The sequence below is a fragment of the Cajanus cajan genome, chromosome 7, assembly GCF_000230855.2.
Source record: "Cajanus cajan strain Asha chromosome 7, NIPB_CcT2T_4, whole genome shotgun sequence".
Classification (NCBI taxonomy): domain Eukaryota; kingdom Viridiplantae; phylum Streptophyta; class Magnoliopsida; order Fabales; family Fabaceae; genus Cajanus; species Cajanus cajan.
The window spans coordinates 29,276,300-29,300,239 of NC_138523.1; positions in this window are offsets into that span (position 1 = coordinate 29,276,300).

Below are 23,940 nucleotides of genomic sequence, written 5' to 3' on the forward strand. Positions count from 1 at the left end.
CATTACACTAAAATTATTTTTTTGTGACAATTAATTTATTATTTAATGGCCATTTAAATGACCATTATTTTTTTTACCAACATTTGTGACACCCTCTATCCCAATATACATATATAATAATTATATAAAATAAATAAAATAAAATACAATTCTTCAACATAAGACAGTCAAATTTCCAACAACATAAGGGTAAAGAGTTCACATTCATAAACTTAATCCAAATAACATATAGAGAAATTACAAGGAAATGAAACTGATTTTTTTAAAAATGATTTAATAAAAATAACATTTCAATCTAATCCTATTTATGCCCCAATGTCATATGTCCTATCAGAGCAAATCCCACGTAGAAGCCTAAGCTTCATCACCAACATCCTCAGCCTCATGCTGGTAATAACCTGTATGACAGTTAGAGAAAACAACACAAGAGAAAAGGGAGTGAGAAACATCTCACTCTGGCTCATAGTGTAGAAATATACGCCGAATAGCTAAACACAAACAAAATAAGTATAACATAGATAAATTAATAATAACATCACACTCATCCAAGACATAAACCATCACTTTATCATATAACATTAAGAATGCATATGCATGGACACGGACTACATATTATCATGCATGTGGCGCCAGTAAAACATCACATGACATATTGCCGCTAGCAATACACGAAGAGTAGTCTAGGAGTACATGCTGGGTCACACCCTCTGCGCACTCTCACTAGAAGGACATACTACCAGAGTCTCGTCGGGATAGCTAAGCCGCGCAAGATACATCCCATGCACACGATGGGCGAGACTGAGACTTCCAAACCGAGCTATCCCCAAGGACTAATCCCCAAAGCTTTTACACTAGGGGGCCTTCTCTGGCAGTGTATTCCATATCGTATCCTTAAAAACATTTATGCATATGATGCATGTCAATCAAGACTCCATGCTTTTCTCATATCACATTTTCATGTCTCATTCCCATATCACATTATCATGTCTCATTATCACTTTTCACATCATCTCATCATATTCACATAGTCATCACTTTTCACATCATCTCATGATATTCACATAGTCATCACTTTTCACATCATCTCATCATATTCACATAGTCTCTACAGAGCACTCAAAATCATATCAAAATTAGTCTATTTTTAAAAATAAACACATATTTATACATCTCATTCAATAAGAAATACATCAGAACAATCAGAAAGCAAAACAAAAAACATTCATATTTTGCCTGTTTCTCATAGGGTTCTTACAGTAACCCACAGAGCACTCTAATTCATATCAAAACTTGTTCATTTTCAAGATTAGACACACATTTACACTCAGCAAATATCAAGAAACATAATAGAAAACTCAGAAGGTAAAATAGAAAACTTTTAAAATTTGCCTCTTACAATTATCAATGCATTCCCTTAGGGTTTCCCATAGGAACCCATAGAAATCTCAATTCATACAATTAATTACATATAAGAAAAAAAATAGGCAAAATAGATACAATTGGGAAAAATCCCTCATACATAAGCATACAAAAAATACAACAAACACAGGATTGGGGCCAATCTCACTACCCTACATACAATCCCACACTCAGAGCAAAGTTTCTCACTCCCCCCTTACCTCGATAAGCAGGAGCCAAATCTTGCTGGTCGCCCCCTCTAGGTTCACCTTCGTCTTCAGAGAAGAAGGAGGAAAAATATTAGAAAATGAAAAAAATGAGTTTTAGAGAGTGCAAAACGCTTTATTTATAGGCATCAGGCCACGGCCAGAACGACCCGTTCCGAATCCGGAACAGACCCGTTCCGAATCCGGAACGGCCTGTTCTGGGCACACAGAACAGGTACAAAAGACTCTCCCAGAACGTCCCTTTCCAAAACCAGAACGGCCCGTTCCCAAAGTGGAACAGCCCGTTCCGGGCTATGAAAATCGAGAATTATTAATTAATAAATAAATTATATATATATATATATATATATATATCAAATGAAAATAAAATATCAATACAATTTAAAACATAATTTTCTTCAAATAATAATTATAACAAAATATCATAATTAATAATATTATACAAAATAATTTTCATAAATGATTATTAATAAAAACCTTTAAAAATTCAATCAAACCCATTTAATTAATCAAAATAATTATAAGGAAATAATTTTCATAAATACAAAAATAAATAATAATTATTCGTAGTATTAGTAGAAAAATTTAGGATGTTACAATTCTCTCCTCCTTTTAAAAATTTCGTCCCCGAAATTACTTGAGGCAAATAAAAATGGATGTCTCCTACATTTGACTTTCTAATGTTCCACCTTAGACTTCTGGAATACTACACACGAGTCCACAACTTCCTCTACCCCTTTCTTCACCTTAGACCATCACGCTTCCGCTACGCCACTCTCATACATCCTTCTAAGGTCCTAATCCATCTTAATAACTCCTAAGTGAATACTAAGAGTACTCTTATTGTCTTCTTCTAAGATCATCTTTCTTAATTCGGGATTATTAGACACATAGATTCTATCCTGAAACCACAAAACACCATCAACTTCCACTCGAAATGGGCTATATATACCCTTACCAATCTTCTCCACTTCGTTCACTAAGAAAATGATGGAATAACACTAAGGCCGAGAAGACCAAGAGGTGATATATTAAAGGAGGCAAGAGGAATGGGTTAGTGAGGCCACTTTTGGACCTTAGATCCTAAGTTCTTTTTAATCATAGAATTTATTTTACTTGTATTTCCAATTTTACCCTTGTATTTTGGGGTGTTTAGGACTTAGAATTTATTTTCCCTTGTATTTCCCTTTTTACCCTTGTATTATGGGGTGCTCTAGATGATTAGTGTAACGACCCACCCTAGGCCGTCACATCAATAACCAACCAAAATAAAATAATATAAAATAAAGAAAATAGAGCAAAAGCCAGCTACGCTAGAGTGTAATTATACAATAACATATAAATTGTTTCCAAAATATATAATATAATCTTCTATAGCAGAGTCATCATCCTTAGTAAAGTTATACAGTAATCCAAAAAGATAATATAATTACAATGTCATGAAAACATCAAAATAAGACACCCTAGGTGCTGGTCAAGCTCTAAACCTAGCCACTTCTCAAAGCAGCTATCCAAAAGACTCCTTGTTATCCCAAAGCCTCATACCTGATCTGCTCCCCCACATAGTGAGATCATCACAGTCCACATCATGGAAATATAAGGGTTAGCACATATAAAACCAATCATAGTACATCATAATAAAATATCATTAAACAAATATTTATCCACAATATTTATCCAGACCAACAAGTCATTTTCAAGCTAAATATAGACCAACCCAAAATATAATGTATACACGTCCATGCCAATGTATACATATTTTATGATAATAAAATAATCCATAACCAATGTATACAATCCATACCATATGTATACATATTCCATATCCAAAACAAAGTCACACCACTGTATAATCCATGATGTAACCAACACATCCAAACCAAATGTTGGCCTCAACACCATCCAAACCAAGTGTTGATACGGTGAAACATGTCAGCAACCCATGTCCCACGCCTAACCTCTCATGGAAAATATACAGTTGGATTACGTCGTCACGTAACCCTGGTGGGGCCACCTCAACCATCGGTATGACTCGGCCTAGACCCATACCGGTAGCAAATAGAATACTTAGAGGAGTACTTCAGAATCCACCTAACATCTGAAGTGGTTTATTATATAACCTTTGGAAAAGTTTCACATTGGAATCCTCACCATGGGATTCCCAAATTCCATATTTTTCCAAAGATTATATCCTGATCTCACCAAGAGATCTAATCCATACCATAACCTTACTCCTTTAAGTCCTATTTACTTTTCCAAACCACATACACATAGCATATTCCATAATTAAACATAACCATAACCATGCCAATTTGTCAATATAATAATAATATAAATAATTAAATATCCAAAACAACCATCAATTGATCCAAATTATATTATGTGAAATGAAAATCTCCACATAAAATAGCATATTAAAATTATACTATTCCTATCATGCTCATACACACTAGATTAATTTTATAAGCACTACCCTTACTTGGATAAACCTGAACTGAAACTCGGGCAGAACCTTCTCCTCTTTCTTGCTTAAACAAGAACCGAAACTCGGGCAGAATCTCCTCTTCTCCCTCCTCTTTTCTCTCCCCTGGCAGAACCTCCTCTACTGGATTCCTCTTTCTCTCTCCTCTTTTCTTTTCTTTCTCTCTCTCTCTCCCTTCTCTTTCTCTCTCTCTCTCTTCTCTTTCTCTCTCTCTAAGATTTTCACTTCCCTCCGTATATTTTTTTTTCACCCCCCCTGGCCCCTATTTATAGGCGACCAGAGTCACCCGGAACGGCCCGTATTGAATTCGGAACGGCCCGTTCCGAATCTTTCAAATGTACGCAAATTTTTAAACTGGAACGGCCCGTTCCAAAATCGGAACGGCCCGTTCCCAAAAAGCAGAACGACCCGTTCTAAAATCAGAACGGCCCGTTCCGAGACTCATCCAGAACGGCCCGTTCTCCCTCCGGAACGGCCCGTTCTCCCTCCAGAACGGCCCGTTCTCCCTCCAGAACGGCTCGTTCCAAAACCAGAACGACCTGTTCTCCTTTTGGAACGGCCCGTTTGGGCCCGTTCTCACTAAAAAAATTTAGTATAATTTTTAAGCTTGGAACGGCCCGTTTTGCTTTTGGAACGGCCCATTCCAAGTTACCAAAACACCCCTTAATTTTTTTTTTAAAATTGCGAAAATGCCATCAGTAATAAAATTACAAGAATACCCCTATACCTTTATAAAATTTACGAAAATGCCATTGATAATTAATAATAATAAAAAAAATGGGTATTACAATTCTCTCCAACAACAAAAATTTTCGTCCTCGAAAATTCACTTACTCTAAAAGAGATATGGGTATTGATCCTTCATCCTTTCCTCCAACTCCCAAGTAGCTTCATTAGTAATCTCATCCCAAATAACTTTCACCAAATTGATAGATTTACCTCGCAACTGTTTAACTTTCTTATCTGCCACTGAAACTGGCTGTTTCTCAAAAGTTAAATTCTCCTTAACTTGTACTGCCTCTGATTCCAAGACATGACTTGGATCGTGAATATATTTCCTCAGTTGTGAAACATGGAACACATCATGCAGATTAGAAAGGAATGGAGGTAATGCATTCTGATATGCCACTGGTCCAATCCTCTTGAGAATTTGATACGGCCCAATAAACTTAGGATTCAACTTCTTAGCTTTGATAGCTCTTCCCACACCTGTGGTAGGAGTTACTTTCAAAAACACATGTTCTCCTTCTGAAAACTCCAAAGGTTTCCTCCTTTTGTCTGCATAAGACTTTTGCCGACTCTGAGCAGCTCTCATTCTTTCCTGAATTTGTTTCACCTTTTCAGTAGTCTGTAAGATGATCTCTGGCCCCACCATCACTGATTCTCCCTCTTTAAACCAACACAAAGGTGTTCGACATTTCCTCCCATACAGAGCCTCAAATGGTGCCATTCCTATACTTGCATGAAAACTGTTATTATAAGTGAACTCGACCAAAGGCAACATCTCTTCCCAATTCCCTAGATGATCCAAAATACAAGCCCTCAACAAGTCCTCCAAAGATTGGATAGTCCTCTCAGACTGCCCATCAGTTTGTGGGTGATAAGCAGAACTGAGCCTCAACTTAGTCCCTAACGCTTGATGCAAACTTTGCCAAAATCGGGATGTAAAACGAGGATCCCTATCAGAGATGATACTGGAGGGTACACCATGTAATCTAACAATCTCCTTAATATACAATTGAGTTAACTTTTCCAAGGACCACTTTATATTCATTGGAAGGAAATGAGCACACTTAGTTAATCTATCCACGATCACCCAAATAGAATCACAATTCTTAGCAGATCTTGGTAATCCAACAACAAAATCCATGGTTATACTATCCCATTTCCATTCTGGCACTTCCATCATTTGTAACAAACCTCCTGGTTTTTTATGTTCTACTTTAGCTTTTTGACACACAATGCAAGATGCAACATACTCAGCTATCTCCCTCTTCATACCATTCCACCAAAACATTTTCTTCAAATCTTGATACATTTTTGTCATACCCGGATGTACACTCAACTTACTTTTATGACCTTCCTCAAGTATCAACTTCTTCAACTCCTCATCTTGTGGAATACAAATTCTACCCTTGTACCTCAAGATTCCATCCATATCTTGTTCAAATCCTTCAGCTTTCTCAGAACCCAACAACTCTCTAACCTTATTCAATCTCGTATCCTGAACTTGTTTTTGTTTCACCATCTCCAAGAAATCACTAGTAATGGTAGTCATACCACAACTAATAAAATCTGAGGCAATCACAACATTAAGATTCATATCCCTGAATTTCTCTACTAACTCCATCTCTTTAACCATCATGTAAGACATATGAAAAGATTTTCTACTCAAAGCATCTGCCACCACATTTGCTTTACCTGGATGGTACATTAACTGAGTCATAATCTTTCAAAAACTCAATCCACCTCATTTGCCTCATATTTAACTCTTTCTGATCAAACAAATATTTCAAACTCTTATGATCACTAAACACATCAAACTTTGCTCCATAGAGATAATGTCTCCAAATCTTCAAAGCAAAAACCACCGCAGCCAACTCTAGATCATGCGTAGGATAATTTCGTTCATGAGTCTTTAACTGCCTAGATGCATAAGCCACAACCTGTCTATCTTGCATAAGAACACATCCTAAACCTTGATGAGATGCATCACAATAAACCTCAAAAGATTTATTAGGATCTGGCAGAATCAACACTGGAGACGAAGTCAACTTTTCCTTTAACTCTTGAAAAATCCTTTCACACTCCTCCGTCCATATAAAAGGATGATCCTTCCTGGTTAGCTGTGTCAAAGGCATAACTATTTTAGAAAATCCTTCTATGAATCTTCTATAATAGCCAGCCAATCCCACAAAACCTCTAATTTCAGTAACTGATTTTGGACGCTCCCACCTCAAAATCGCTTCCACCTTAGTAGGATCAACTGCAATTCCTTGTGCAAAAATCACATGACCCAAGAACTTAACTTCAGATAACCAAAACTCACATTTTGACAACTTTGCAAATAACTGTTTCTCCTTCAATACCTGCAAAACTATCCTCAAATGTTCTCTATGTTCCTCCATAGATCTAGAATAAACCAGAATATCATCAATAAACACCACCACAAACTTATCCAGAAAGGGTCTGAAAATCCTGTTCATATAATCCATGAAAATAGCTGGAGCATTCGTCACTCCAAAAGGCATGACAACATACTCATAATGGCCATACCGAGTCCTGAAAGCAGTCTTTGGTATGTCCTCCTCCTTTACCCGAATTTGGTGATATCCAGATCTCAAATCAATCTTGGAGAAAATAGTAGCTCCCCTTAACTGATCCATCAAATCATCTATTCTTGGCAATGGATATTTATTCTTGATTGTCAATTTATTTAACTGCCTGTAATCCACACATAACCTCACACCACCATCCTTCTTCTTTACCAATAACACTGGTGCTCCCCACGGAGATACACTAGGTCTGATCATCTACTTCTCCAAAAGTTCTTCAACCTGCTTCTTCAATTCAGATAACTCCGCTGGTGCCATTCTATAAGGAGAAATGGACACTGGTCCCGCCCCTGGTATAAGATCAATACTAAACTCTAACTCTCGCTTTGGTGGTAATCCCGGAACATCATCCGGAAAAACCTCTGGAAATTCTCTAACAACATCAATACTATTCAACAACTTTTCATTCTCTACACTAATAAAAGATAAGATCATAAACCCAAGAGCTCCATCCTTCAACAACCCATCCACCTGTCTATTAGAAATAAATCTCTCATGTTCATCAGTAGGAAAGATTAATTTCTTCTCTGAACAATCTATCAAAATCCTATTGGCAGAAAGCCAATCCATCCCTAAAATCACATCCAAATCGGATAGAGGTAAACAAAACAAATTCACTTTATAACAACGCCCTTCCACCTCCACTGGACATCTCAAACAAACCTCAAAAGTCAAAATAGACCCTGAAGCTGGGGTAGAAACAACTAGATCCACACACAAGGAACTCACAACTAAATTTAACCTTGCCACGCATTCATAAGAAATAAAAGAATGTGAAGCACCAGAATCAAATAAAATAGAAATATCATTACCATCAGCTTTGCCCTTTCCCTTTACCAGCTCAGATGTCGTTTCAGCTTCAGCACCTGTTAAAGCAAAGACACGACCTGCTGCAGTAGGCCGATCCACTTTCTGGTTCTCTCTAGCTGGAATATTTTTGACATTGCAATCTTTAGCCATGTGACCCACCTTGCCACATTTAAAACACGTATAGTTCTTTGTAGGACAGTCCTTCATCATATGTGGGCCTCCACAGATATAACATCTAATACTCTGAACATCTCTTGTGGTAGTAGTCCCCATCGGTTTCTTATTAGCATTTCCAATTTGAAACTGAGATGGTCTCTTTTGAGGATGTTTCCCCCTCCCAAATCCAGATGATCCCTCTAGACCCTTTGCCACTCTATTTCCTCCTTCAAATCTCTCAACTGTTTTTGCCTTTTCAACTAGAACTGGGAACTCCATAATTTCCATAGGGACAATAGTCTTTTTCAGCTCAAATCTTAGACCCTCACTAAACTTCCTGCATCTCCAGGCTTCAGTGATAGCTTGAGAATAATACCTAGCCAAGTGTTCAAACTTGACCACATACTCTTGTACTGACATATTTCCTTGTTGCAATCTCAAAAATTCAGCTTCCTTAGCATATCTGGCGCTATCTGGAAAATATTTCTCTAGGAATACCTTTTTGAAATTTTTCCAATTTATCACCTCCCCTCTAGCTTCCATCATAGCTTGAGCACCTTTCCCCCAGAAACTAGCCTCACCCACCAACATATAAACAGCATAAACTAGCTTCCTTTCCTCAGGACAATGCATCACCATAAAGATTTTCTCCATCTCCTCAATCCATTGATTGTAGACCCCTAAAATTGTCCGGGTCGGAAATAAAGCTTGAAGACTCTCGAAGACCAAAGGAAAGTCAGCCGGAAGGACTCCTGGAAGACCCTGGAAGACCCTAGGATGACAATCTGTAGGTTTAGAGGTCTTAGAGTAGCAAAAAATAAGAAAGTGGAGGGAATGAAGCCCAATACGGCCTCCCGAAAGTTCAGTACGGCCGTATTGAACATTTTAAACCACAATACGGCCGCACTGAACTCAATACGGCCGTATTGAAGTTTCTGAACTTCAATACGGCTGCACTGAACTCAATACGGCTGCACTGAACTTCAATACGGCTGCATTGAACTCAATACGGCCGTATTGAGGTTTTTTGAACTTCAATACGGCCGTACTGAATTCAATACGGCCGTATTGTAGTTCAAAACTTCAATACGGACCGTATTGACCCCGAGAGGCCGTATTGCGCCTCATCCCTATAAATATGACGTCAATTGGACGTCATTCTACACTTTTACACTGAGTTTTAACCCTCTTCTTGAGTATTCTGGGTTTTTTTGAGCAGTGCTCTGCCTAGAAATCACTCGGAGAGTTGATCCGACAAAGTTCTCGAGTTCTGAGCTTTTTGCTTGAGTCTCGAACTGAGTCGAAGGGAAATCCTCCGGATTTCCATAGTTAAAATTTTCTAGGAGGGAGCGAGCGGGCTTGTAGAGCGAGGGAACGCCAAAAAGCTTCCTAGTTTTACTTGAATATAAAAGCACGCTTCAAAGGTTTCTTCTTAAGACCTTCCTTTTACCGCTTTCTGTGTGTATATTTAACTGTCATCATGTAGATAGTTAAGTTATAATTGTTTAGAATAAATAGGGGTAATTTAGTAATTTTGCACTATTATTTTTAGAAACAATCTGTCATAGGGAACCCGAAAGGGGCGCTGTGGGGTGCTAACACCTTCCCCACGCGTAACCGACTCCCTTACCCGACTCTGGTTGTCATGGGCGAAGTCGATTTTTGAATCGATTGCCTTAAACTTCTTTTTCCAATGTTTTGAGTAAAACATTGGTGGCGACTCCATGAACCCTTCCTTTTTATGAAAACCGCTAATCCATGGAGGGTCCCGCTTGGGATTAACATGGATTGGTGAGCCTTTTAATAAAATTGCTCGTTTGACAAGGTCTCAGTTTGAGAATAAGTCATTCTAGCAATCCATATTTTTAAACAAATAAAAGAGTCCAACCATCCATCGCGAATGCCGAAAGCCCGTTTCGGGCCGGTGGCGACAGATGGCGACTCCACTGGGGAAGCCTCGAGAGTCAGTCCCATTTAGTGACAGTTTATTTTTAACAAATAATAGTTAAAATTACTTTATTACCCCTTGTTTGTATGATAACATGCTTTATTTATATGGCTTTAATAACTGTTGTATGTTTAATTTTACGCAATTGTTTGAAATAAAAACTGCACACAAACCTTTGCACACAACAGTTCCCTCTATACCCGGGGGCATGAGTGGTAAGCCATAGGGAGTGGATGTTAGTACAGCCGGTTGTCGAATGGGTCTATAGGTGCCCGTAGACCGTTGTCGGAAAGCATCACTCAAGGTGATAACCATGAACTCGAGTCCGACAGTGCGTTGGAGCTTTCCATCGGCTTACGACGAGAGGAATTGGGTCCCTATAATGGGGGCACCTTGGGGGCCTCAGACCGGTGAGAACAGTTAGATCCACCTTGAATATGCACTTTTCTGCAGGATACCCCTACCTCGTGATTCGCTCGTGACTGTTCGTGGATGAGTGAATTGTTTGTGCATTGATTATGTGAAATTGTTTGAGCATACATTGCATTTCTTTAAACATACAACATTCCTATTCTTTAAAAAAAAAATAAGAATAAATAGGAATAAGAATCTTCCATTATATGGTGTTAACATCTACCTTCATCACATTCATATAGGTAGTTTCCCTTTTCACCCAAAAAATACAAAAAATACCCAAAAGAAAAATAAAGAAAAATATTATTTATCCAAACCAAGCAATATCATGCATCATCTTAGGGACATCCTAAAAAACATGATAATGTTTAGTTGAATAAACACAATGCATGCATATTCAACGTCATCATCTCATGTCATGCATTCTTATCAAAGATCATGGAGGGATCTAGGTTTGCATTTAATACATCCCTCCCAATAAATCATTAATAAACATTAATAAAAAGAAAGAAATAATCGATGCGTATGTTCAAGATGGATTGCACGCCATTTGTTATTAAGTGTAAGCCAACAACCGCGCCAAGCGAGCATACGTCAACTCCGTTGTTGGTAATCAAGACAAACAAAGGGGAAGGTCCAACGCCGTTAAGGATCATCTCTCCAAGGCCTTTTCCCTACGAATCAAATAAGGCTGTGCCATGGATATACGACATCCATTCTTCTGCCGACAACGATATTTCCAACATCGCTGGACTTGGGGGCATGACTAGGAGTGGCAGGATCTACACTCCCGAAGATCTTCATGATAAAGCCCCCAAGAATAAAGAAAAAGAAGAAAAGAAAACCGAGGAAAAAGAATCCGAGAAGGAGACAGACGAGCTGTTAAAGTTTATCCGACAGAGCGAGTACTCCATTGTGGATCAACTTCACAAGACACCAGCAAAGATCACTTTGTTGTCGTTGATCCTAAGCTCCGAACCGCATCGGCAAGCTCTGTTGAAAGTCTTGAACGAGGCATATGTGTCGCATACTATCTCCCAAGACAAATTTGAGGGGATTGTTAGTCACATCACGGCTAATGATCACCTCTCTTTCACCGATGAAGAGATCCCCGCTGAGGGACCGAACCACAACAAGCCCTTGCACATCTCTGTAAAGTGCAAGGAGTATAACATCGCAAAGGTCTTGGTGGATAATGGATCTTCCTTGAACGTAATGCCAAAGAGAACGTTCGACCAAATGACAATCAAGGAAGTCCAAATGCGCCCGAGCAACATGATCGTTCGAGCTTTCGACGGCTCTAAAAGAGAAGTGGTGGGAGAAATCAGTCTTCCAATCCAAATTGGGCCCACTATCTTTAATGTCGAATTCCAAGTAATGGATATTACTCCTGCATACAGCTGTCTCCTCGGCCGACCTTGGATTCATGATGCGAAAGCTGTACCCTCTACGCTCCACCAGAAAGTCAAGTTCATAGTGGGTGACAAACTGGTGACCGTACAAGCTGAAGATGACATACTCATCAGCAAGCCATCCACCATACCTTATGTGGATGCAGCAGAGGAAGCTTTGGAAACCGCCTTCCAAGCATTGGAAATTGCCAATGTTGAGACGTTTCCCCGAGAAATGAAGAAGGTAGCCCATATGCTCACTAAGAACGGATACTTGCCAGGACAAGGATTAGGCAAGGACTCCCAAGGAATCCCGGAGCTACCCATTATCAAGGATAATCCGGGGAAACAAGGGTTAGGATACAACCCTGTTAAAGATCAAAGAACGAAGAGGAATCAAGATCCTTCTCGACGTTCTTTAAGCCAGATCTTTAGGAAGGCCGGTTCACAAGCATCAAGGCCGGTCGTCGTCATCAAGTGCTCTCCTCCTTCCGATAGGGATGTGTAAACCTGATGACTATTAGAGATTACTCCTCGGGGACAGCCCGACCCCCGAGCCTCGATAGGGCACATGTTTCCACTATGATTATAATAAAATCATTCTTCATTATTTCTTATTGCTTCTTTTCTTGCTTACAATAAAATTCTAGACCGCATTATTTAACCTTGTTTGAATAAACATAAATGAGGTTAAAATCGTCTTAATAAAAATAAACCCGCATCTTTTTTATGTGGAAGTGTGTGACAACTTGGAGCACCTTTCCTTGGCCTCAATAAGTGCCGTCATGGATAAAAAGAAATCCATTCAGGACAAAAATCCTAAAAAACAAAAAGCTCGGCAGGAAACCCAAAAAGGGGACTGCGCAAAAATAAGAGCAAAAGACCCGCTAGGAATCCCACAAAAGGGTGACCTAGGCAAAAATTAGGGTTACAAAATAATGAACAAAAACAAAAGCCCGCTAAAACTCCACAAATGGGTGTTTTAGGCAAAAGTTAGGGCAATCGAAAAACAGAATAAATCCATGATGGTACCACCAACTGAATTCAACAAAAGGGGCTCAAGAAAAGCTATCCAAGTTGTCAAATCACAAATGTTAATAACCAAGACGTGCTTAACTTCATAAGTGTTTAATCAAACAAGCCTAAACACTTAAGCCTACCATTGGCCAAGCCATTCTTACAAAATCCATTTTTCAAAAAATAAATAATCCCCTCTAAAACACAAACTTTCGAAAAAAAAAATATAACCTTTCCTTCTTTTCTCTCTTGTCCCAAACGATTTTTGAATAATCTAGTGGAAACATGGAGATATAGTAGTCAATAGGAGGGTTGACACATCTTCTAAAGGAAAGGAAAATCATTTGGTTGATGACACCAAATCTCAATATAACATGCATCATTCCTCGGTTACAGAAATCGGCAGCACACAGCCCGTCTAGAGGAATGGCAAAAATCCAAACAGAGAAACGCATCGGTTAATTCTTTTGAAAAGTGAATCAAATAGAATTAGGTGCATCATACTGCATACATGCATACAGATGATAGGTGTAATGGAAGATCACTTATTCTCTGTTTATTGAAAAAAACAAAAAATATAAACTTCAGAAAAACAATACGCCCGTATCATGTTCAGTATGCCCGTACCAAAATTAGGGTTATGAACAAATTTTCAATTCAATACGGGCATACTGAAATGAATAACGGCCGTATTGGCAATAACATAAATCCTCCCTCACGTCAATGACAAAATTCCTCCAAGAAGAAGAGGATAGGGGGAGCCATTCATTTTTTCCAAAAATAAAATAATTAAACTTGCATTTTGTGCATCACGCACATTAATTGCACATTCAAAGACCTCATCATGAGGCAGTCGCATAAAATAGAAAAAATAGAAAAATTGCTTGTGTATGACAGCAGCAAACAAAATGCAGAAATAATACTCATACAGAATAACTGAGCCTGGAGAGGCTTGCCGAAATAATACTCCCACAGAATAACTGAGCCTGGAGAGGCTTGCTGAAATAATACTCCCACAAAATAATTAAGCCTGGAGAGGCTTGCCGAAATAATACTCTCCAAAAGACGTCTCAGCTCGCATTCTTGGGCTGAACAAAAAACCAATTCTTCATACAGAATAATTGAGCCTGGAGAGGCTTGCCGAAATAATACTCCTTCAGAATAACTGAGCCTGGAGAGGCTTGCCGAAATAATACTCCTTCAGAATAATTGAGCCTGGAGAGGCTTGCTGAAATAATACTCTCTCAGAATAACTGAGCCTGGAGAGGCTTGCAGAAACAATACTCCCTCTTAGAATAATTGAGCCTGGAGAGGCTCGCCGAAATAATACTCTCTCAGAATAACTGAGCCTGGAGAGGCTCGCAGAAATAATACTCCCCAGAGAAACCTCAGCTTAAGCTCATGGAACAAATCCCCAGCGAGAGCTATCAAAGCAAAGATCGTCAAAATCCCCAATGGAAGTGCGATCATCCAAGCAAAATATTCAGTCAAAGGACTTGAAACTTCCTCAGTGGAAGATAGCTCTCTGACTCAAGCGCTGAGTGAGGCTAAGCCTGCAGAGGCTTCCTAAATAATACTCTGGGATACATAAGATCCCCAAATCCCCAGTCGCCTACTCAAGAGGCACCCCTACAAAAGGAGAAAAAAAAAATATATATATATATATATTCCCCAAGCGGAATTCGGCATCCAGCCAAACACCGAACATCAAGATGATTTGCCTAACAGAAGAGGCCAGTCAAGAATTGAACGACAGAATCCCCTAGTGGATAACAGCCTACGCAGAGGCAACAAAACCAGAAAAACGAAAAGAGTCACCCGAATAAGGATAACCGGGATACTCCACCATCGTCGAAAGGACGTCAGCCAATCATAAGGCACCGCTCATCTCAGAAAGAGCATCTTCGTGTCTACACCCCAGGGAAAAGAAATTCCTCAATGGGCACCAACTATGCAAAGGAAAGTTGGGACACAAGAACCTATGAGTAACTGCACATCCCCTAGACGGATCCCTGCGTTATCCAGACCTCAGTGGCACAAAAATCAAAAACAATCGTCAAAGCAGCATCGTGGACTGTGGAGACAAAATCAAAATCAACATCCAGAATCCCCCAGTGGATAATAGCCTACACAGAGGCTACAAAATCAGAAAATCAAAGAGAGACACCCGAATAAGGATAACCGGGATACTCCACCAACGTCAAAGGACGTCAGCCAAACATAAGGCATCGCTCAATTCAAGAAGAGCATCTGTGTCTACACCCCAAGGAGTCAGAAATTCCCCATGGGTACCAACTATGCAAATGCAAGTTGGGGCACAAGAACCTATGAATGACTGCACATCCCCTAGACGGATCCCTGCGTTATCCAGCCCTCAGTGGCACAAAATCAGAAAAACCATCGAAGCAGCATAGTGGACTGTGGAGACAAAAAATCATCTCAGATCCCTGGAGAGGGTAAACTCGCATTGCCGAAGTGATCAGAAGACACGGACGCAGACCCTGGAGAGGGCAAACTCAGTTGCCTAGGTCGTCAGAGACAACCGAAGCAAAGTCTGGAGAGACGGTACTCAAAGTCTGGAGAGACGGTACTCAAAGTCTGGAGAGACGGTACTCAAAGTCTGGAGAGACGGTACTCAAAGTCTGGAGAGATGGTACTCAAAGTCTGGAGAGACGGTACTCAAAGTCTGGAGAGACGGTACTCAAAAGTCTGGAGAGACGGTACTCAGAGTCTGGAGAGACGGTACTCAGAGTCTGGAGAGGCGGTACTCAGAGTCTGGAGAGACGGTACTCAAAGTCTGGAGAGACGGTACTCAAAGTCTGGAGAGACGGTACTCAGAGTCTGGAGAGACGGTACTCAAAGTCTGGAGAGACGGTACTCAAAGTCTGGAGAGACGGTACTCAAAGTCTGGAGAGACGGTACTCAAAAGTCTGGAGAGACGGTACTCAAAGTCTGGAGAGACGGTACTCAAAGTCTGGAGAGACGGTACTCAAAGTCTGGAGAGACGGTACTCAGAGTCTGGAGAGACGGTACTCAAGGTCTGGAGAGATAGTACTCAACCATCAGCGTCGTCAGAGGCACATTGGTGTTCAACTTCCGGCTCGGGCGTCGAGTGAAGTTGACCCTGGAGAGGGTAAACTTAGCTACCGAGGTTGTCAGAAGCGCCGAGGTATGCAAACAACCTGGAGAGGCTACTCAACAATTTTCCACCGGAAGACGCTACAAGTCAGAAGGTTGGCACATCACCCGGACAATTGGGTCAACTCCTTTACTTGTCAGCCGGTACACCAAAAGGCCGTCCGACTAAGTAAAGGGGGGGCAGATGTAGACCCCTAAAATTGTCCAGGTCGGAAATAAAGCTTGAAGACTCTCGAAGACCAAAGGAAAGTCAGCCGGAAGGACTCCTGGAAGACCCTGGAAGACCCTAGGATGACAATCTGTAGCTTTAGAGGTCTTAGAGTAGCAAAAAATAAGAAAGTGGAGGGAATGAAGCCCAATACGGCCTCCCGAAAGTTCAATACGGCCGTATTGAACATTTTAAACCACAATACGGCCGCACTGAACTCAATACGGCCGTATTGAAGTTTCTGAACTTCAATACGGCTGCACTGAACTCAATACGGCTGCACTGAACTTCAATACGGCTGCATTGAACTCAATACGGCCGTATTGAGGTTTTTTGAACTTCAATACGGCCGTACTGAATTCAATACGGCCGTATTGTAGTTCAAAACTTCAATACGGACCGTATTGACCCCCAGAGGCCGTATTGCGCCTCATCCCTATAAATATGACGTCAATTGGACGTCATTCTACACTTTTACACTGAGTTTTAACCCTCTTCTTGAGTATTCTGGGTTTTTTTTGAGCAGTGCTCTGCCTAGAAATCACTCGGAGAGTTGATCCGACAAAGTTCTCGAGTTCTGAGCTTTTTGCTTGAGTCTTGAATTGAGTCGAAGGGAAATCCTCCGGATTTCCATAGTTAAAATTTTCTAGGAGGGAGCGAGCGGGCTTGTAGAGCGAGGGAACGCCAAAAAGCTTCCTAGTTTTACTTGAATATAAAAGCACGCTTCAAAGGTTTCTTCTTAAGACCTTCCTTTTACCGCTTTCTGTGTGTATATTTAACTGTCATCATGTAGATAGTTAAGTTATAATTGTTTAGAATAAATAGGGGTAATTTAGTAATTTCGCACTATTATTTTTAGAAACAATCTGTCATAGGGAACCCGAAAGGGGCGCTGTGGGGTGCTAACACCTTCCCCACGCGTAACCGACTCCCTTACCCGACTCTGGTTGTCATGGCCGAAGTCAATTTTTGAATCGATTGCCTTAAACTTCTTTTTCCAATGTTTTGAGTAAAACATTGGTGGCGACTCCATGAACCCTTCCTTTTTATGAAAACCGCTAATCCATGGAGGGTCCCGCTTGGGATTAACATGGATTGGTGAGCCTTTTAATAAAATTGCTCGTTTGACAAGGTCTCAGTTTGAGAATAAGTCATTCTAGAAATCCATATTTTTAAACAAATAAAAGAGTCCAACCATCCATCGCGAATGCCGAAAGCCCGTTTCGGGCCGGTGGCGACATTGATCAGCAACTTCAGGTCCATTAACACCTGTAAATTGAGGTGGATTCCCTTTTCTGAACTCTAACAAGCCTCTATACTCATCAGGTATCTCAGTCCTAGCTGCTTCAGCTGCAGCCCGGTTGGTCTCCATCTGAGCCAACAAAGTATTCTGTTGTCCAATAGCAGCAGCAATTAGCTCCATAGCCTGAGCAATCTGCCGCTCATCTACACCTGAAGAAGGATGAGAATGGTTTCCCCTACCAACCATCCTAATAAAGATAAAAGATCAAGGAACCCATGAGTTTACACTAAAACACATAAGAAATTCCTTTCAAAAAAATCTATTTCCACTCAACAGAAACATAATAAGACCATTTCCCACAAACCCTAAAGAGACTCGACCAGCTCTGATACCAAAATTGTAACGACCCACCCTAGGCCGTCACATCAATAACCAACCAAAATAAAATAATATAAAATAAAGAAAATAGAGCAAAAGCCAGCTACGCTAGAGTGTAATTATACAATAACATATAAATTGTTTCCAAAATATATAATATAATCTTCTATAGCAGAGTCATCATCCTTAGTAAAGTTATACAGTAATCCAAAAAGATAATATAATTACAATGTCATGAAAACATCAAAATAAGACACCCTAGGTGCTGGTCAAGCTCTAAACCTAGCCACTTCTTAAAGCAGCTATCCAAAAGACTCATTGTTATCCCAAAGCCTCATACCTGATTTGCTCCCCCACATAGTGAGATCATCACAGTCCACATCATGGAAATATAAGGGTTAGCACATATAAAACCAATCATAGTACATCATAATAAAATATCATTAAACAAATATTTATCCACAGTATTTATCCAGACCAACAAGTCATTTTCAAGCTAAATATAGACCAACCCAAAATATAATGTATACATGTCCATGCCAATGTATACATATTTTATGATAATAAAATAATCCATAACCAATGTATACAATCCATACCATATGTATACATATTCCATATCCAAAACAAAGTCACACCACTGTATAATCCATGATGTAACCAACACATCCAAACCAAATGTTGGCCTCAACACCATCCAAACCAAGTGTTGATACGGTGAAACATGTCAGCAACCCATGTCCCACGCCTAACCTCTCATGGAAAATATACAGTTGGATTACGTCGTCACGTAACCCTGGTGGGGCCACCTCAACCATTGGTATGACTCGGCCTAGACCCATACCGGTAGCAAATAGAATACTTAGAGGAGTACTTCAGAATCCACCTAACATCTGAAGGGGTTTATTATATAACCTTTGGAAAAGTTTCACATTGGAATCCTCACCATGGGATTCCCAAATTCCATATTTTTCCAAAGATTATATCCTGATCTCACCAAGAGATCTAATCCATACCATAACCTTACTCCTTTAAGTCCTATTTACTTTTCCAAACCACATACACATAGCATATTCCATAATTAAACATAACCATAACCATGCCAATTTGTCAATATAATAATAATATAAATAATTAAATATCCAAAACAACCATCAATTGATCCAAATTATATTATGTGAAATGAAAATCTCCACATAAAATAGCATATTAAAATTATACTATTCCTATCATGCTCATACACACTAGATTAATTTTATAAGCACTACCCTTACTTGGATAAACCTGAACTGAAACTCGGGCAGAACCTTCTCCTCTTTCTTGCTTAAACAAGAACCAAAACTCGGGCAGAATCTCCTCTTCTCCCTCCTCTTTTCTCTCCCCTGGCAGAACCTCCTCTACTGGATTCCTCTTTCTCTCTCCTCTTTTCTTTTCTTTCTCTCTCTCTCTCTTCTCTTTCTCTCTTTCCTTAAGATTTTCACTTCCCTCCGTATATTTTTTTTTCACCCCCCCTGGCCCCTATTTATAGGCGACCAGAGTCACCCGGAACGGCCCGTATTGAATTCGGAACGGCCCGTTCCGAATCTTTCAAATGTACGCAAATTTTTAAACTGGAACGGCCCGTTCCAAAATCGGAACGGCCCGTTCCCAAAAAGCAGAACGGCCCGTTCTAAAATCAGAACGGCCCGTTCCGAGACTCATCCAGAACGGCCCGTTCTCCCTCCGGAACGGCCCGTTCTCCCTCCAGAACAGCTCGTTCCAAAACCAGAACGGCCTGTTCTCCTTTTGGAACGGCCCGTTCTGGGCCCGTTCTCACTAAAAATTTTTTTATAATTTTTAAGCTTGGAACGGCCCGTTTTGCTTTTGGAACGGCCTGTTCCAAGTTACCAAAACACCCCTTAAATTTTTTTTTAAAATTGCGAAAATGCCATCAGTAATAAAATTACAAGAATACCCCTATACCTTTATAAAATTTACGAAAATGCCATTGATAATTAATAATAATAAAAAAAATGGGTATTACAATTAGGGTTTTTAATTTTGGGCTAGGGTGTTAACTAGAAGGGTGACGCATTTTTTTGGTGTTCATTGGATCTATTTTTGGTGTTAGAAAGGCTTAGGCCCAAGTGGAGGGCAAAGGTTGCATGGTCTTATCATGCACCTAGATATAGCCAATCTAAACCCAAAGATTCCATCCTTGGCCACCAAGTTGCATCTAGGGTTCATTTGCATTTCATTTGGAATGCATTTGCCTACTCCAAATGCAACCCTAGATGCCTCCCCTCCTATAAATACCCAACACCCCACACCTTGTAAATACTTTGGATATTGAATATAAAGAGAGCCTTTAGTGCCTTTATATCTTTCCTTAGTCACCCTTGGCTATCTTCGGCCAAACCCTACCATCTCCACCTTGAGAGAAACAACCCTAGAAGTGGCCTTCATCATCATGAAGTGAGCCAACCCTAGAGTACCATTCTCAAGCATTTCCTCAAACACCTTCTACCCAACCTTCATTTTCGTCCATTCCATCATCATCCACCCTAAAACCTTGGTCCACCTTTGAAGAACTTGATCCTTGGAGAAGGCGTCCTCCTCCTTACTCATCATCTCAAGTTCATGCAAGTAAGGATGCCATCAAGTGGTATCTAGAGCCTTGGTTCTTCAAGGGTAACAATCTCTTTATCTCTAAAAATATTCAGTCATGTCATGTCTTCCTTACATGTCTCCTAAGTGTGCCTAAATGAATCATCTTAATTGCTATATTTTGATGATCCATAAATCTCTTCTCATGTGTTGATTCATACCATATGTTCTTTGTGAATCATCTTGGCATTTTAGGCTTTCTTATTTAGGTTCTTGCTTTTTTCTTTAAATTTTTGAGTTGCTGGAAATTTTGGGCTGCATGTTATACATTAATGTTTTTATTTTTTTAATCCATCCGGTTTTGTCATAAGCTTGTCTCTTTGAACTACCTTGAAAGAAATTCCAAGTTTTTTATGCTTAGCCTTTGAAATGAACAAAAAATGACATGCATGCCACTTGTTTGATAAAATGGCCGTGAGTCCTTGATGTGCTTTAGAGAGTCAATCATGCATGCTAATTGTAGACCCCTAAAATTGTCCGGGTCGGAAATAAAGCTTGAAGACTCTCGAAGACTGAAGAAGGATCAGCCAGAAGGACTTCCAGAAGGCCCAAGGAGGGTTCTCTATAGGTCTAAGAGGTCTTAGGATAGCTAAAAATAGAAAATAGGAGGAATTGGGACCAATACGGGCTGCTTGGGGACCAGTACGGCCTGTATTGAAGTTTTGAACTTCAATACGGCCGTACTGGACTCAATACGGCCGTATTGAAGATTTGTGAACTTCAATACGGCCGTATTGAGTTCAATACGGCCGTATTGAAGAACAAATTCTCAATACGGGCCGTATTGACCCCAGCGCCCGTATTGCTCCTATTTCCTATAAATATGGCGTCATTTGACGTCAATAGACACTTTTGAACCATTTCTTGACTCTCTTATTGAGTGTTCTGGGGTTTTTGAGCAGTGCTCTGCCTTAGGAACCTCTCTGGGAGTCAGGACCGGTTAAATCCTCGAGTTCTGAGCGCTTTGCTTGAGTCTCGGATTTAACCGAAGGGGAAATCTTTTTGATTCCCTTAGTCAAAAATTTTCTTCGAGGAGAGTGTCGAGCGAGCTTGTAGAGGGAAGGAGCGCCGCAAAGCCTCCTAGCATTTATTGAGATTTATAAAAGCACGCTCCAAGAGGTTTTCTTTAATTCCCTCCTTTTACTGCTTTCTGTGTGTTTAATTTAAGCATCATGTAGATATTTAAGATAATAATCGTTCATAAATAAAAGGGGTAATTTAGTAATTTTGTGCTATTATTTGTAAAATAATCCGTCATAGGGAACCCGTTAGGGGCGCTGTGGGGTGCTAACACCTTCCTCACGCGTAACCGACTCCCTTACCCGACTCTGGTTATAATGGCCGAAGTCGATTTTTGAAATCGATTGCCTTAACTTCTTTTTCCAATGTTTTGAGTAAAACATTGGTGGCGACTCCACGAACCCTCCCTTTTTACAAAAACCACTAATCCATGGAGGGTCCCGCTTGGGATTAAATTGGATTGGTGAGACTCTTTCAATAATAAATTGGATAAGATCGACGAGGTCTCAGTTTGAGAACAAGTCGTTCTAACAATCCAATACATTTTCAAACAAAAAATAAAAAGAGAGCTCGACCGTCTTCGCGACCGCCGAGGCCCGTTTGGGCCGGTGGCGACAGATGGCGACTCCGCTGGGGACGCCTTGAGAGTCAGTCCCATTTAGTGATGGATTATTTTCAAAATAATAGTCTAAAATTACTTCACTACCCCTCACTTGTATGATAACATGATTTATTATATGGCTTTAATAACTGTTGTTTGTTTAATTTCCGCAATTGTTTGAAATACAAACTGTACACAAACCTTTGCACACAACAGTTCCCTCTATACCCGGGGGCATGAGTGATAATCCATAGGGAGTGGATGTTAGTACGGCCGGTTGATGGGTTTATAGGAGCCTATGAGACCGTTGTCGGAAAAACATCACTCAAGGTGATAACCATGAACTCGAGTCCGACAGTGCGTTGGAACTTTCCATCGACTTACGACGAGAGGAATTGGGTCCCTATAATGGGGGCACCTTGGGGGCCTTTGACCAAGTGAGAACAGTTAGATCCTCCTTGAATATGCACTTTTCTGCAGGAGACCCCCACCTCGTGATTCGCTCGTGACTGTTCGTGGATGAGTGAATTGTTTGTGCATTGACTATGTGACATTGTATGAGCATACATTTGCACCTTTTAAACATACAACATTCTTTTTTAAATAAAAAGAATAAATAGAAATAAAGATCTTCTAGTACATGGTGTTAACATCTACCTTCATTGCATTCATATAGGTAGTTTCCCTTTTCACCCAAAAAATATAAAAAGATACAAAATATTCAAAAGAAAAATATGTATTTACCCAAACCAAGCAATATCATGCATCATCTTAGGAAAATCCTAAAAACATGATAATGCTTAGTTCAATAAACACAATGCATGCATATTCAACATCATCATCTCATGCATATAGATCATGGAGGGATCTAGGAGTTATTCATTTCATACATCTCTCCTAGTATTCCATTAATAAACATAAATAAAAAGAAAGGATTAAATCGATGCGTATGTTCAAAAATGGATCGCACGCCGTTCGTCATCAAGTGTAAGCCAACAACCGCGCCAAGCGAGCGCACATCAACTCCGTTGTTGGTAATCAAGACGAATAAAGGGGAAGGTCCGACACCATTAAGGATCACAGTTCCAAGGCCTTTCCCTTACAAATCAAATAAGGCTGTGCCGTGGATATACGACATCCACTCTTCTGTCGACAGCGATATCTCCAACATCGCTGGACTTGGGGGCATGACTAGGAGTGGCAGGATCTACACTCCCGAAGATCTTCATGACAAAACTCCCAAGAATAAAGGGAAAGAAAAAGAGGAAAAAACCGAGGAAAATAAGGAATCCGAGGAGGAGACAGACAAGCTGTTAAAATATATCCGACAGAGCGAGTATTCCATCATGGATCAACTTCATAAGACGCCAGCAAAGATTACTCTGTTGTCGTTGATCCTATGCTCCGAACCGCATCGGCAAGCTCTGTTGAAAGTCTTGAACGAGGCATACGTGTCGCACACTATCTCCCAAGACAAGTTTGAGGGGATTGTTAGTCATATCACGGCTAATGATCACCTCACCTTCAT